The sequence below is a fragment of the Echeneis naucrates genome, chromosome 2, assembly GCF_900963305.1.
Source record: "Echeneis naucrates chromosome 2, fEcheNa1.1, whole genome shotgun sequence".
Lineage (NCBI taxonomy): Eukaryota > Metazoa > Chordata > Actinopteri > Carangiformes > Echeneidae > Echeneis > Echeneis naucrates.
The window spans coordinates 11,739,780-11,754,915 of NC_042512.1; the positions used below are offsets into that span (position 1 = coordinate 11,739,780).

Below are 15,136 nucleotides of genomic sequence, written 5' to 3' on the forward strand. Positions count from 1 at the left end.
TTACCTTATTCTCAGGCACCTCCTGTTATGTCCCTTCCTCTACCCTGAAATATGAAAAATAAAAGAAAGAGAGCATGACATTAGAAAAAGAGAGCAGAGACACTACAATACTTCACCTAAAAACTCAGCATGCAAGTAAAAAAAACAAAAAAAACAAAACACATTTGCTCATTCATTCGACATCTGAAGCAACAAAAAAAAAAAATTATTAATTTACAACAACTTACTTCCCACCTTGTTTTCTGGCTGCACAAACGAAATCGCTTCTGCCACTCCATAAACAAACAACAAAAAGAGAAAGAAGAACATGTGACATCAGAAAAAGGAGCAGAAGAACAACTAAACATACTACACGAGTGCAGCCCCCCCACCAAGCACCCCCAGTGACAGAACAAGAACAGAACCAGGAAGTCCTCCGTCCTGATTGGCCAGCACAGGACACCACACCAACACCGGTACCCAGACCCCCAGCAGCAACACCTGAGAGCCAGCCCAGGTACTCCCCACCTCTCCCCGTCAGCCACAGAGACCTCCCTACTCCACAACAGAAGCCCCCCTGTGACCTGCAGCAGGTTGGGGGCGCCCGCCCAACCTGCCTCAGGACAGGAAGACCCCCAGCGGGTAGCAGAGACGTCCCCGCAGTGACGAAGAGCGACAAGAGGCACCCGAGCTGATCCCTGAGTATCACCACCAAAGGTCCAGACACCTGTGCCAGTGTGATGCCCTGACAAACCTCCCAAGATACACAAGGACCCCCAAAATCCTGCCAACAAGGGGCACCAAATGTGGAACACTGTGTGTACACACACCCTAATTCAGAAAAACTTTTATAATGAATACAGAAAACACATAATAGCTAATCCTTTATAGAGGGTTAGGGTTCAAAAACATTCACCTTTTAACTTCTTACCTCATTTTCAGGCAACACCAGTTACATCACTTCTGCTCCCCTAAAAAACACACACAGAAAAGGAGGTACACATAATGTTAGAGAAGAGAGCACAGAAAAAAAACGAACCTAAACACAGAAGAATTGATTTCTTACCTTATTCTCAGGCAACTCCTGTTACATCCCTTCTTCTACCCTGAAATAAAAAAAAAAAAAAAAAAAGCAGATAAACTACAACGTAATACAGCACCTAGACACTAAGCATGCAAAGGGGGAAAAGAGAGGGGAAAAAAAACAAAACAAAAACACACACACTGTTTTCAGGCAACACACACTCCAGAAACAAACAAAAAGAGCGAGAAGAACATGTGATGTCAGAAAAAGGAGCATAAGAACAACAGAACCTACACACTATATATGTAAAACTTAAATTCTGACCTTATTTTCACACAACACGAGTTACATCACTTCTTCCACTCCAACAACAAAACGCAGAGAGAGCACGAGAGCGAGAGCATGACGTTATTCCTAAGAAGATCACTGTCACTGTAAGTGCCCCTCACCCACATCATTTTAAACAAAGTTGACATCACGATGTCCACATTCATTGATAAAATAACAGGGCCTGGGAAGGGGGGATGGCCCTTGATTTCTCACCTTATTCTCAGGCAGCTCCTGTTACGTCCCTTCTTCTACTCAGAAATATACAAAGTAGTTAAAAAAAAAAAAAAAAAAAAAAAACCACACACACACGAAGCAACTAAAAACATACAACTACTGAATCTTACCTTGTTCTCAGGAAAGATGAGTCATCACTTCTGCCACTCCAACAACAAAGAGAGAGAGAGAGAGAGAGAGAGAGAGAGAGAGAGAGAGAGAGAGAGAACACACAACATCAGAAAAGGGAGCAGAGGAACAACAGAATCTACACACGAAATATATTTTAAAAAGAAAAAACCCAAACTTAAATTCTGACTTTATTTTCCAGGCAACACAAGTTACATCACTTCTTCTGCTCCAACAACAAACCACAAAGAAAGAGAGAGAATGGTGTTATTGCAAAGAAGATTGCTGTGTCACTAAGTGCATGTGCCACCCACCCACACACAATTTCACTCAATATGCACAAAAACACAAAAAGTTGACATCATCATTCCCACATTCATTGATAAAATAACACAGAGCCTGGGAAGGGGGGGGTGGCCGTTTCAGAAGGGGGAGGATTTTGACAATCTTTATTTTCAGCAGAAATGCCATCCCCCCTAAACTCCAGCCCTGGGTATACCTGAGCTCTTGTTGCCACGTGCTGATCGATGCCACTGCACAAAAACACTATTTACCCAATGCACCTACACAAACACTTTATCATGTGTATGTTTGTATCAGGGTGTCTACAGGTGCACACTGTAAATAAACACTTATTTAACAGATATTTTAGATACACATGAATGCAGACTGATCCACACACAAACACACAACCTCACTTTTGCAGTTCACCCCACCCAGCACCCCCAATGACAGAACAAGAACAGAACCAGGAAGTCCTCCCTCCTGATTGGCCAGCACAAGACACCACACCAACACCGGTACCCAGACCCCCAGCAGCAACACCTGAGAGCCAGCCCAGGTACTCCCCACCTCTCCCCGCCAGCCACAGAGACCTCCCTACTCCACAACAGAAGCCCCCCTGTGACCTGCAGCAGGTTGGGGGCGCCCGCCCAACCTGCCTCAGGACAGGAAGACCCCCAGCGGGTAGCAGAGACGTCCCTGCAGTGACAAAGAGCGACAAGAGGCACCCAAGCTGATCCCTGAGTATCACCACCAAGGTCCAGACACCTGTGCCAGTGTGATGCCCTGACAAACCTCCCAGGACACACAAGGACCCCCAGAATCCTGCCAACAAAGGGCACCCAATGTGATAACATACATCTCTATCTATCTATGTAAATAAATATATAAATAAATAGCACTGAATACATTACACACAATTGCTAATTAATACTACATCTGAAGCACCAAAAAAAAAAAAAAAAAAAAATTACAACAATTTACTTCCCACCTTGTTTTCAGGCTGCACAAATGAAATCATTTCTGTCACTCCATAAACAAACAACAAAAAGAGAGAGAGAAGAACATGTGACATCAGAAAAAGAACAGAACCTAAATACTAAACATACAAAATGACACTTCTAAGTTAAAAAACACAATTGATAATTAGTTTTTTTTTTTTTTTGGGTTGATTCAGAATTTGTAATAAACACACAAAACAATTACCTTCCTACCTTGTTTTCAGGCACCACGTATGACATCACTTCTGTCACTCCAGAAATAAACAACAAAAATAGATAGAAGAACATGTGACATCAGCAAAAGGAGCAGAGCAACAACTAAACATACTACATTAGTGCAGCCCCCCCCACCCAGCCCCCCCAGTGACAGAACAAGAACAGAACCAGGAAGTCCTCCGTCCTGATTGGCCAGCACAAGACACCACACCAACACCGGTACCCAGACCCCCAGCAGCAACACCTGAGAGCCAGCCCAGGTACTCCCCACCTCTCCCCGCCAGCCACAGAGACCTCCCTACTCCACAACAGAAGCCCCCCTGTGACCTGCAGCAGGTTGGGGGCGCCCGCCCAACCTGCCTCAGGACAGGAAGACCCCCAGCGGGTAGCAGAAACGTCCCTGCAGTGACGAAGAGCGACAAGAGGCACCCGAGCTGATCCCTGAGTATCACCACCAAAGGTCCAGACACCTGTGCCAGTGTGATGCCCTGACAAACCTCCCAGGACACACAAGGACCCCCAGAATCCTGCCAACAAGGGGCACCATTACTAATCTTAACAAATCTGAGGCAAGAAAAATACACAGCAATTGACTTCTTACCTCAGTTTCAGTCAAGACGAGTTCCATTACTTCTGCTCCCGGGGGGGTGTGAAGAACATATGACTATGTATTAAAAAAAAAAAAAAAAAAGGAACAAAGAAAGACCAGAACGACAAAACACCACAATAGCCAAGCGATAACAGACAAGACACTTTAGACAACAAGCTAAACTTAACACTAAATACTGTATACAGGAAAACACCCCATAGACAGGACCAAAAAAAAAAAAAAAAAAAAAAAAAGTCAGAAAAAGGAGTGAAAAGAAAAAAAAAGAAAAGAACAGAACCTACACACTAAATATATAAACATTTAAATGCTTACCTTATTTTCAGGCAGCACAAGTTTCATCACTTCTGCCACTCCAACAACAAACCACAGAGAGACAGAACATGACATCAGAAAAAGGAGCAGAGAAATTATATTCCATTCAATACAAATAAATTTACAGATGGACCCTCATGATTGTTTCTGCCCCAAGGATATCAATACTCTTAGCATACTTTGAAGTTATTCACATTAATATTAAGAATTTGACCCAGTATTCACTGTTATGGTAGACATAGTACTCAAGTTGTTTAATAAAAAAAAAAAAAAACATAAAAATTAATTGATAAAAATTACAGGGGAGAGGAAAACAATAGAAAAATAAATCAAGAAGAATGGTAGATTTGGTTAAAATAACGACAGTCGCCTAGCGTCATATTGAAATAAAGAAATGTTGACAAGAAATGTAACATCTTACTGACCAAACACTGTCAGAAGATCGAGAACTTCACACTTATTTTCACCTAAAAGACGACGAACCCTGGCAGCAACACCCAAGATGTCATTTCTAAGAAGATTGCTTGATAAATAACACAGAGCCTGGGAAGGGGGGGATGGCCGTTTCAGAAGGGGGAGGATTTTGACAATCTTTATTTTCAGCAGGAATGCCATCCCCCCTAAACTCCAGCCCTGAGTATACCTGAGCTCTTGTTGCCACGTGCTGATCGATGCCACTGCACAAAAACACTATTTACCCAATGCACCTACACAAACACTTTATCATGTGTATGTTTGTATCAGGGTGTCTACAGGTGCACACTGTAAATAAACACTTATTTAACATATTTTAGATACACATGAATGCAGACTGATCCACACACACAACCACACTTTTGCAGTTCACCCCACCCAGCACCCCCAATGACAGAACAAGGACAGAACGAGGAAGTCCTCCATCCTGATTGGCCAGCACAGGACACCACACCAACACCTGAGAGCCAGCCCAGGTACTCCCCACCTCTCCCCGCCAGCCACAGAGACCTCCCTACTCCACAACAGAAGCCCCCCTGTGACCTGCAGCAGGTTGGGGGCGCCCGCCCGACCTGCCTCAGGACAGGAAGACCCCCAGCGGGTAGCAGAGATGTCCCTGCAGTGACAAAGAGCGACAAGAGGCACCCGAGCTGATCCCTGAGTATCACCACCAAAGGTCCAGACACCTGTGCCAGTGTGATGCCCTGACAAACCTCCCAAGATACACAAGGACCCCCAGAATCCTGAAAACACACACACAGAAAAGGAGAGACACATGATGTTAGAAAAGAGCACAAAAACAACAGAACCTAAACACACAACATACAATTGGTTTGTTACCTTATTCTGAGGTCGCTCCTGTGACATCCCTTCTTCTACTCTGATATATAAAATAAATAAGAAAACGTGACATTAGGGAAAAAAAAGCAGAGAAACCACAACAAACACTTAACATGCAAGGAAAAGAGACACTTAAAAATAAATTTAAAAATAAATAAATCCCACTACATCTGAAGCAACTAAAACATACAACTGAATTCTTACCTTGTTTTCAGGAAAGATGAGTCATCAGTTCTGCCACTCCAAAAAGAAAAAGAGAGAGAAGAACACATGATGTCAGAAAAAGGAGCAGAGAAACAACAGAACCTGAACACTAAACATACTACACTAGTGCAGCACCCCCCAATGACAGAACCAGGAAGTCCTCCGTCCTGATTGGCCAGCACAAGAAATACAGAAAATACATAATTGCTAATGCTTCATAAATCTGAGGCAACAAAAACATTCACCTATTGACTTCTTACCTAATTTCAGGCAAGACGAGTTACATCACTTCTGCTCCCCTGAAAAAGAAAAAAAAAGGAGGGAAAGAAGAACATATAACATTAGAAAAAGAAACAGAGAAACAACAGAACTTAAACACAAAATACATACAACTATTGACCTCTGACCTTGTGTTCAAGCAGCACCAGTTCCATCACTTCTGCTACCCTGAAAACACACAGAAAAGGAGGGACAGGTGATGTTAGAAGAGAGAGCAGAGAAACTACAACACAATACCAAATCTAAAAACTAAGCATGCAAGAAAAGAAAAAAAAAAACAAAAAACAAAACAATTCACTTCCCACCTTGTTTTCAGGCAGCACAAATGACATCACTTCTGCTCCCCTAAAAACTCACACAGAAAAGGAGGGACAGGTGATGTTAGAAGAGAGCACAGAAACAACAGAACCTAAACTCGCAGTTGATTTCTTACCTTATTCTCAGGCACCTCCTGTTATGTCCCTTCCTCTACCCTGAAATATGAAAAATAAAAGAAAGAGAGCATGACATTAGAAAAAGAGAGCAGAGACACTACAATACTTCACCTAAAAACTCAGCATGCAAGTAAAAAAAACAAAAAAAACAAAACACATTTGCTCATTCATTCGACATCTGAAGCAACAAAAAAAAAAAATTATTAATTTACAACAACTTACTTCCCACCTTGTTTTCTGGCTGCACAAACGAAATCGCTTCTGCCACTCCATAAACAAACAACAAAAAGAGAAAGAAGAACATGTGACATCAGAAAAAGGAGCAGAAGAACAACTAAACATACTACACGAGTGCAGCCCCCCCACCAAGCACCCCCAGTGACAGAACAAGAACAGAACCAGGAAGTCCTCCGTCCTGATTGGCCAGCACAGGACACCACACCAACACCGGTACCCAGACCCCCAGCAGCAACACCTGAGAGCCAGCCCAGGTACTCCCCACCTCTCCCCGTCAGCCACAGAGACCTCCCTACTCCACAACAGAAGCCCCCCTGTGACCTGCAGCAGGTTGGGGGCGCCCGCCCAACCTGCCTCAGGACAGGAAGACCCCCAGCGGGTAGCAGAGACGTCCCCGCAGTGACGAAGAGCGACAAGAGGCACCCGAGCTGATCCCTGAGTATCACCACCAAAGGTCCAGACACCTGTGCCAGTGTGATGCCCTGACAAACCTCCCAAGATACACAAGGACCCCCAAAATCCTGCCAACAAGGGGCACCAAATGTGGAACACTGTGTGTACACACACCCTAATTCAGAAAAACTTTTATAATGAATACAGAAAACACATAATAGCTAATCCTTTATAGAGGGTTAGGGTTCAAAAACATTCACCTTTTAACTTCTTACCTCATTTTCAGGCAACACCAGTTACATCACTTCTGCTCCCCTAAAAAACACACACAGAAAAGGAGGTACACATAATGTTAGAGAAGAGAGCACAGAAAAAAAACGAACCTAAACACAGAAGAATTGATTTCTTACCTTATTCTCAGGCAACTCCTGTTACATCCCTTCTTCTACCCTGAAATAAAAAAAAAAAAAAAAAAAAAAAAAAAAAAGCAGATAAACTACAACGTAATACAGCACCTAGACACTAAGCATGCAAAGGGGGAAAAGAGAGGGGAAAAAAAAACAAAACAAAAACACACACACTGTTTTCAGGCAACACACACTCCAGAAACAAACAAAAAGAGCGAGAAGAACATGTGATGTCAGAAAAAGGAGCATAAGAACAACAGAACCTACACACTATATATGTAAAACTTAAATTCTGACCTTATTTTCACACAACACGAGTTACATCACTTCTTCCACTCCAACAACAAAACGCAGAGAGAGCACGAGAGCGAGAGCATGACGTTATTCCTAAGAAGATCACTGTCACTGTAAGTGCCCCTCACCCACATCATTTTAAACAAAGTTGACATCACGATGTCCACATTCATTGATAAAATAACAGGGCCTGGGAAGGGGGGATGGCCCTTGATTTCTCACCTTATTCTCAGGCAGCTCCTGTTACGTCCCTTCTTCTACTCAGAAATATACAAAGTAGTTAAAAAAAAAAAAAAAAAAAAAAAAAAAACCACACACACACGAAGCAACTAAAAACATACAACTACTGAATCTTACCTTGTTCTCAGGAAAGATGAGTCATCACTTCTGCCACTCCAACAACAAAGAGAGAGAGAGAGAGAGAGAGAGAGAGAGAGAGAGAGAGAGAGAGAGAGAGAGAGAGAGAGAGAGAACACACAACATCAGAAAAGGGAGCAGAGGAACAACAGAATCTACACACGAAATATATTTTAAAAAGAAAAAACCCAAACTTAAATTCTGACTTTATTTTCCAGGCAACACAAGTTACATCACTTCTTCTGCTCCAACAACAAACCACAAAGAAAGAGAGAGAATGGTGTTATTGCAAAGAAGATTGCTGTGTCACTAAGTGCATGTGCCACCCACCCACACACAATTTCACTCAATATGCACAAAAACACAAAAAGTTGACATCATCATTCCCACATTCATTGATAAAATAACACAGAGCCTGGGAAGGGGGGGGGTGGCCGTTTCAGAAGGGGGAGGATTTTGACAATCTTTATTTTCAGCAGAAATGCCATCCCCCCTAAACTCCAGCCCTGGGTATACCTGAGCTCTTGTTGCCACGTGCTGATCGATGCCACTGCACAAAAACACTATTTACCCAATGCACCTACACAAACACTTTATCATGTGTATGTTTGTATCAGGGTGTCTACAGGTGCACACTGTAAATAAACACTTATTTAACAGATATTTAGATACACATGAATGCAGACTGATCCACACACACACACCACCCCGATGACACTGCTATTCTGGGGGGGAAAAAAAAAAAAAAACAAAAAAAAAAAAAAAAAACACACACACGACAACATGTCAGAAAACAAACAGAACCTGAATACTAAACATACAAGGAAAAAAAAAAAAAAAAAATACTTGCTAGTGAATACTAAAGCTGAAGCAACAATAAAAAAAAAATAAAAAATTAAACAATTAACTTCCTACCTTGTTTTCCAGGCTAGTGCAGCCCCCCCACCCAGCACCCCCAGTGACAGAACAAGAACAGAACCAGGAAGTCCTCCGTCCTGATTGGTCAGCACAAGACACCACACCAACACCGGTACCCAGACCCCCAGCAGCAACACCTGAGAGCCAGCCCAGGTACTCCCCACCTCTCCCCGCCAGCCACAGAGACCACCCTACTCCACAACAGAAGCCCCCCTGTGACCTGCAGCAGGTTGGGGGCGCCCGCCCAACCTGCCTCAGGACAGGAAGACCCCCAGCGGGTAGCAGAGACGTCCCCGCAGTGACGAAGAGCGACAAGAGGCACCCGAGCTGATCCCTGAGCATCACCACCAAAGGTCCAGACACCTGTGCCAGTGTGATGGCCTGACAAACCTCCCAGGACACACAAGGACCCCCAGAATCCTGCCAACAAGGGGCACCCAATGTGGACCACTGTGGGCGGGGGCACGGGCGCACACACACACACTCTTTCTAATTCAGAAAAAACTAAATAATAAATACAGAAAAACACAGAATTGCTAATTCTTCATAAATCTGAGGCAACAAAAACATTCACCTATTGACTTCTTACCTCATTTCAGGCAAGACCAGTTACATCATTTCTGCTCCCCTGACACCTCACACAGAAACGGAGGGACACATGATGTTAGAAGAGAGAGCACAGAAACAGCAGAAACTAAACACACAATTGGTTTCTTACCTTATTCTCAGGCACCTCTTGTTACGTCCCTTCTTCTACTCTGAAATATAAAAAATAAAACAGAGAGAACATGTGACATTAGGGGGAAAAAAAAAAAAAAAAAAAGAGAAACTACAACCTAGAAATGGTTAACATGCAAGAAAAAAAAAAAACAAACAAAAAAAAAAAACACAACAACAAGCTACATCCGATAAAACTGAAACATACAAGTTCTGAATTGTTATCTTGTTATCTTGAGAGAGAAGAACACGTCAGAAAAAGAACAGAACCTAAATACTGAACATACAAGAAAAAGGGACATTTTGGAAAAAAATAAATAAAAAAATTGCAAGTGAATATTAAAGCAACAATTAAAAAAATAAAAAATAAAACAATTAACTTCCTACCTTGTTTTCAGGCACCGCATATGACATCACTTCTGCCACTCCATAAACAAACATCAAAAAGAGAAAGAAGAACATTTGACATCAGAAAAAGGAGCAGAGGTACAACTCAACATACTACACTCGTGCAGCCCCCCAGTGACAGAACAAGAACAGAACCAGGAAGTCCCCCGTCCTGATTGGCCAGCACAAGACACCACACCAACACCGGGACCCAGACCCCCAGCAGCAACACCTGAGAGCCAGCCCAGGTACTCCCCACCTCTCCCCGCCAGCCACAGAGACCTCCCTACTCCACAACAGAAGCCCCCCTGTGACCTGCAGCAAGTTGGGGGCGCCCGCCCAACCTGCCTCAGGACAGGAAGACCCCCAGCGGGTAGCAGAGAGATGTCCCTGCAGTGACAAAGAGCGACAAGAGGCACCCGAGCTGATCCCTGAGTATCACCACCAAAGGTCCAGACACCTGTGCCAGTGTGATGGCCTGACAAACCTCCCAAGACACACAAGGACCCCCAGAATCCTGCCAACAAGGGGCACCCAATGTGGACCACTGTGGGCGGGGGCAGACACACACACACACACACACTTTCTAATTCAGAAAAAACTAAATAATAAATACAGAAAAACACAGAATTGCTAATTCTTCATAAATCTGAGGCAACAAAAACATTCACCTATTGACTTCTTACCTCATTTCAGGCAAGACGAGTTACATCACTTCTGCTCCCCTGGGGGGGAAGAAAAAAAAAAAAAAAAAAAAAGGAACAAAGAACAGAACTTAAACACTAAATAAATACATACAACTATTGACTTCTTACCTTGTTTTCAAGCAGCACTCGTTACATCACTTCTGCTCCCCTGAAACCTCACACAGAAACAGAGGGACACATGATGTTAGAAAGAGCACAGAAACAGCAGAACCTAAACACACAATTGATTTCTTACCTTATTCTCAGGCACCTGTTATGTCCCTTCTTCTACTCTGAAATATAAAAAAAATAAAATAACAGAGAGAGAGAACATGTGACATCACAGGGGGGGAAAAAAAAAAAAAAGAGAGAAACTACAACATAGAAATTGTTAACATGCAAGAAGAAAAAAAAAAAAAAAAAAAAAAACACCACAACAACCCACATCTGATAAAACTGAAACATACAAGTTCTGAATTCTTACCTTGTTTTCAGGAAAGATGAGTAATTATTTCTGCCACTCCAAAAACAAACAACAAACGAGAGAGAGAGAGCACATGTCAGAAAAAGGAGCAGTGAAACAACAAAACCTACACACTAAACATACTACACTTGTGCAGCCCCCCACCCAGCACCCCCCAATGACAGAACAAGAACAGAACCAGGAAGTCCTCCGTCCTGATTGGCCAGCACAAGACACCACACCAACACCGGTACCCAGACCCCCAGCAGCAACACCTGAGAGCCAGCCCAGGTACTCCCCACCTCTCCCCGCCAGCCACAGAGACCTCCCTACTCCACAACAGAAGCCCCCCTGTGACCTGCAGCAGGTTGGGGGCGCCCGCCCAACCTGCCTCAGGACAGGAAGACCCCCAGCGGGTAGCAGAGACGTCCCTGCAGTGACGAAGAGCGACAAGAAGCACCCGAGCTGATCCCTGAGTATCACCACCAAAGGTCCAGACACCTGTGCCAGTGTGATGCTCTGACAAACCTCCCAAGATACACAAGGACCCCCAGAATCCTGCCAACAAGGGGCACCAAATGTGATAACATACATCTCTATCTATCTATGTAAATAAATATATAAATAAATAGCACTGAATACATTACACACAATTGCTAATCAATACTACATCTGAAGCAAATAAATAAATAAATAACCCACACACCACAATTTACTTCTTACCTTATTCTGAGTCAGCACGAGTTACATCAATCTTCAGCTCTGAAAAAAAAAACAAAAACAAAAAAAACAACACGTCAGAAAGATGAGCAGAAAAAAATAAAAAACAGAACCTGAATATTAAACAAATAAGTGGACTTTTTAACCTTGTTTTCAGGCAGCACAAACTACATAAAACTGAAACATACAAGTTCTGAATTCTTACCTTGTTTTCAGGAAAGATGAGTAATTAATTCTGCCACTCCAAAGACAAACAGCAAAAAAGAGAGAGAACACATTATGTCAGAAAAAGGAGAACAGAACCTGAACACTCAACATTTAACAGGCAAAAAAATAAGACACTTCAAAGTAAGAAAACACCAAACACTTAACATGGAAAAGACGCAATTGCTAACAACAACAACAAACCACAAGCCAGTAAGAAATCACAAACCAACAAGAAACAAGCCAATGACAAATCACAAACTAACAACAAATAGCAAGCCGACGCCCCCAACATGCAGCCACGTCAACATTGTCTGTCGTGACCGACCAAAAAAAAGGCCTTTCAAACTTATATGTAGCAGCGGAGCTTCGTGTCCGCCATCTTGGATTTTCTTTTGCTGTTACTCTGCTGACAGGATCGTGGGACAACAGGCCTGACCCCGGGGAGCCACTGATCAGGTCCTAAAATGTCTGTTTTAAATGTCCTCCTCATTAGGTCAGGTGACCCTCACCTGTCCTTCACCTGCCACCCCGCACGTGTCAACCCCACATCTCCTTAAAGAGACAGCGACACAAATCCTGCACCGGCTCACCCGTTCCCACTCCAGACTGAGCACAATGTCAGGCCTTCAACACACTTTGATCCAAACATTTTTATAATACAGCGTGGAGTGACTCACATCTAAAAGCTCTGTGTGGTTTGGCCTTAAAAATGACAAAAATGTCCATGAAAATATCACCACAGAATTGACTTGAATTGAATTCTTGAATGGCCGTCACATCTGCTGCTTTGTGGGATGAAAAAGAACGGCTGTCTTGCTCAGCGTCTTCATATTCAGGCGGCTCAGCACATTTCTCCTCACTGACACCTTTATTTCTGGTGTTTCTTTCAACTTTCCCGGTTCCCCCTGTGGTTACAGGTGAACACAGAACTGAAATCCGTTGTAAATCGTGCCCATTTATTTGGATGCTGATGCTGAAGTGTTTTGATATAGTGTATATATATTCATGATCACTCTGCACAAAAAAGACGGGTTACCTTTAAAGGGTGCTGCGGCCCTTTCTTTGAACGTTTTTAAAAAAGCGGAGGAATATAATATAATTATATTTATTTATTTATAAGTATATTTATAATATACGACGACGATGTTGGTGATTAGGGTGGCCATATTTTGATTTCCAAAAAAGAGGACACTCGGCCCGGCCACGAGATAGCCTACTTAAATTATACTTATATGTATGGATAGAATATTTTCTTATATTACAAAATGACATTTCTTAGACTGAAATTCAGGTAGGCTCCTCATTCTTTTTTTTATGCCTCAATATATATATATATATGCGGCACTGATGAGCGATGGGCCGGGGGTGACACAAGGTATGGTGGGGGCAGCTGAAGACACACACACACACACTGAAGGATCCGTGCGTTGTACGTCTATGAATCGGTCGGTGACGTCACGATGACGTAGTAGCAAACAAGGAAGTTCAGGAGTCGTGTTTCAAAGCGAGTCCCACGGAAACGTCCTGACCAGGATGTCTCTGAGCCGTCGGGGCACTCTTTCCTTTTGGTGGATGATTTGGAGAAGGATGCGTAGCGGCTGCAGCTGCACACAAACATACACACACTTTTTTTTTTTGTTTTTTTATATCTATCACATCGGTTGACGTGAATGTTACAAAGTGGGCGTTTCTTTTGCAGTGTGTGTGGAGGACGGCAGTGATTTCAGCATTTCTGACCCGAGAGCATCGTGTCGTCTCTTTGGAGTGCCGATCCTGTTCTGATGTGGGACGTGTGTCCGGGTTCGTGTGCATTTCAGTCATTTTTCAAGTGTGATACGAGATCAATAACTTCTCCTTTTCTCAACAGAGGAGATCGTCCATTTTTTTCTGGAGAGTCACGTTTGTCCACAACAGCGAGAAATGAGAGACTGCGAGACATGCTGCGTTTCCACAGGAGACAAACGTAGACTGCTGCCTGAAATCCCACTAAAAAGACATTTTACCCACCCACAAGTTTTTATTAATGATAGAACAAATATTAAAGTATTGATCAGACAACAAACGTCAGTGTTTGGACTGCCATGCTTTTCTTTCAAAGTCATTAGTTGAATCCAGTGCAGAGGAAATTTGCCAAACATTTGTCTGTTTCTCTAAAGTAAAGTTTGAAAGGCTTCTACTCCTCACCTGTATGTTTATCAACTCAGCAACCAAAAAAAGGAAACAGCGGAAAAGTCAAGTGTGAATACTGTCATGCTACCTTGCTGCTTTCGGGATACAGTAAACTTGTTTTCAATTCATCAGTGTCTCTTTTTTTGGTATACTACCAGCTTGTTGTGCGAGATTAGCCTTATTTGGCTCTGATGTGCTCATCTTCTCCGAGCCTGACGGCACCACTGGCCATGAGCTCCAGTGTGGCGGGAAAAACTCAGTGCTCTGCCTGTCTGATCCTGTCCAACGAACTCTCCTCCTGAACGGCGATGGCTCTCGCGTCCAACTCCTGAACAGACAAACAACACAGCCGCTTTTACAGTTGCCTCTCGGTTTGACATTTTCATGCCTTGGCCCCCTTACCGCTCCAAAGTGGACCGTGCAGCCTGCAGGGCCTGCTTCTGGGCACTCGCACCCTGAAATGGTGGCAGCAGGGATGGGTGGATGTTCAGCAACTTTCCTGGAACAGTAACAAACAGCGGTGAATGCCAGATCCTGACTTGACGCCATAAATCCGATGAAATATTGCTTTTTCACACCTTTCCATCTCTATTATTAGGACATTCAATTTGTATGACATAAAACTGGCGGGTGCAAACAAAACAAAACATTTCAAGTTCATACGTGTTTGGGTGGGCTGTACAAAGGCCCTGTTCATCAGAGCTAAAATCATTAGATTAGCCTTTATTTAACTCGGTGTTGCCAGCGGCAACACACACACGCATCCAGTGCACTCAGCTCACATTATCAATAACATCAATATCATTATAAATCATATAAATAAAAATATAGGTGGGTATAGTGCCTGGACAACT

General features: G+C 43.2%; 4 long non-coding RNA genes across 4 annotated transcripts; 1 reads left to right on the forward strand and 3 right to left on the reverse strand.

Annotated features, from left to right (window-relative positions):
- Positions 1-5: 5 nt before the first annotated feature.
- On the reverse strand, positions 6-1,507 carry LOC115054090 (uncharacterized). The gene is made up of 5 exons (XR_003841583.1): positions 1,328-1,507; positions 1,046-1,085; positions 911-950; positions 228-272; positions 6-44 (listed from the first exon to the last, which is right to left on the reverse strand). It is a non-coding gene; the product is annotated as an uncharacterized LOC115054090 (long non-coding RNA).
- Positions 1,508-3,573: 2,066 nt separating this feature from the next.
- Positions 3,574-5,776, reverse strand: LOC115054105 (uncharacterized). Its single transcript, XR_003841588.1, has 3 exons — positions 5,615-5,776; positions 5,411-5,450; positions 3,574-3,701 (listed from the first exon to the last, which is right to left on the reverse strand). It is a non-coding gene; the product is annotated as an uncharacterized LOC115054105 (long non-coding RNA).
- A 439-nt stretch (positions 5,777-6,215) lies between these two features.
- LOC115054086 (uncharacterized) lies at positions 6,216-9,556 on the reverse strand. Its single transcript, XR_003841581.1, has 9 exons — positions 9,523-9,556; positions 8,016-8,045; positions 7,881-7,915; positions 7,662-7,751; positions 7,368-7,407; positions 7,233-7,272; positions 6,550-6,594; positions 6,327-6,366; positions 6,216-6,238 (listed from the first exon to the last, which is right to left on the reverse strand). It is a non-coding gene; the product is annotated as an uncharacterized LOC115054086 (long non-coding RNA).
- Positions 9,557-13,631: 4,075 nt separating this feature from the next.
- LOC115055955 (uncharacterized) lies at positions 13,632-14,410 on the forward strand. Its single transcript, XR_003841741.1, has 2 exons — positions 13,632-13,913; positions 13,981-14,410. It is a non-coding gene; the product is annotated as an uncharacterized LOC115055955 (long non-coding RNA).
- Positions 14,411-15,136: the final 726 nt, after the last annotated feature.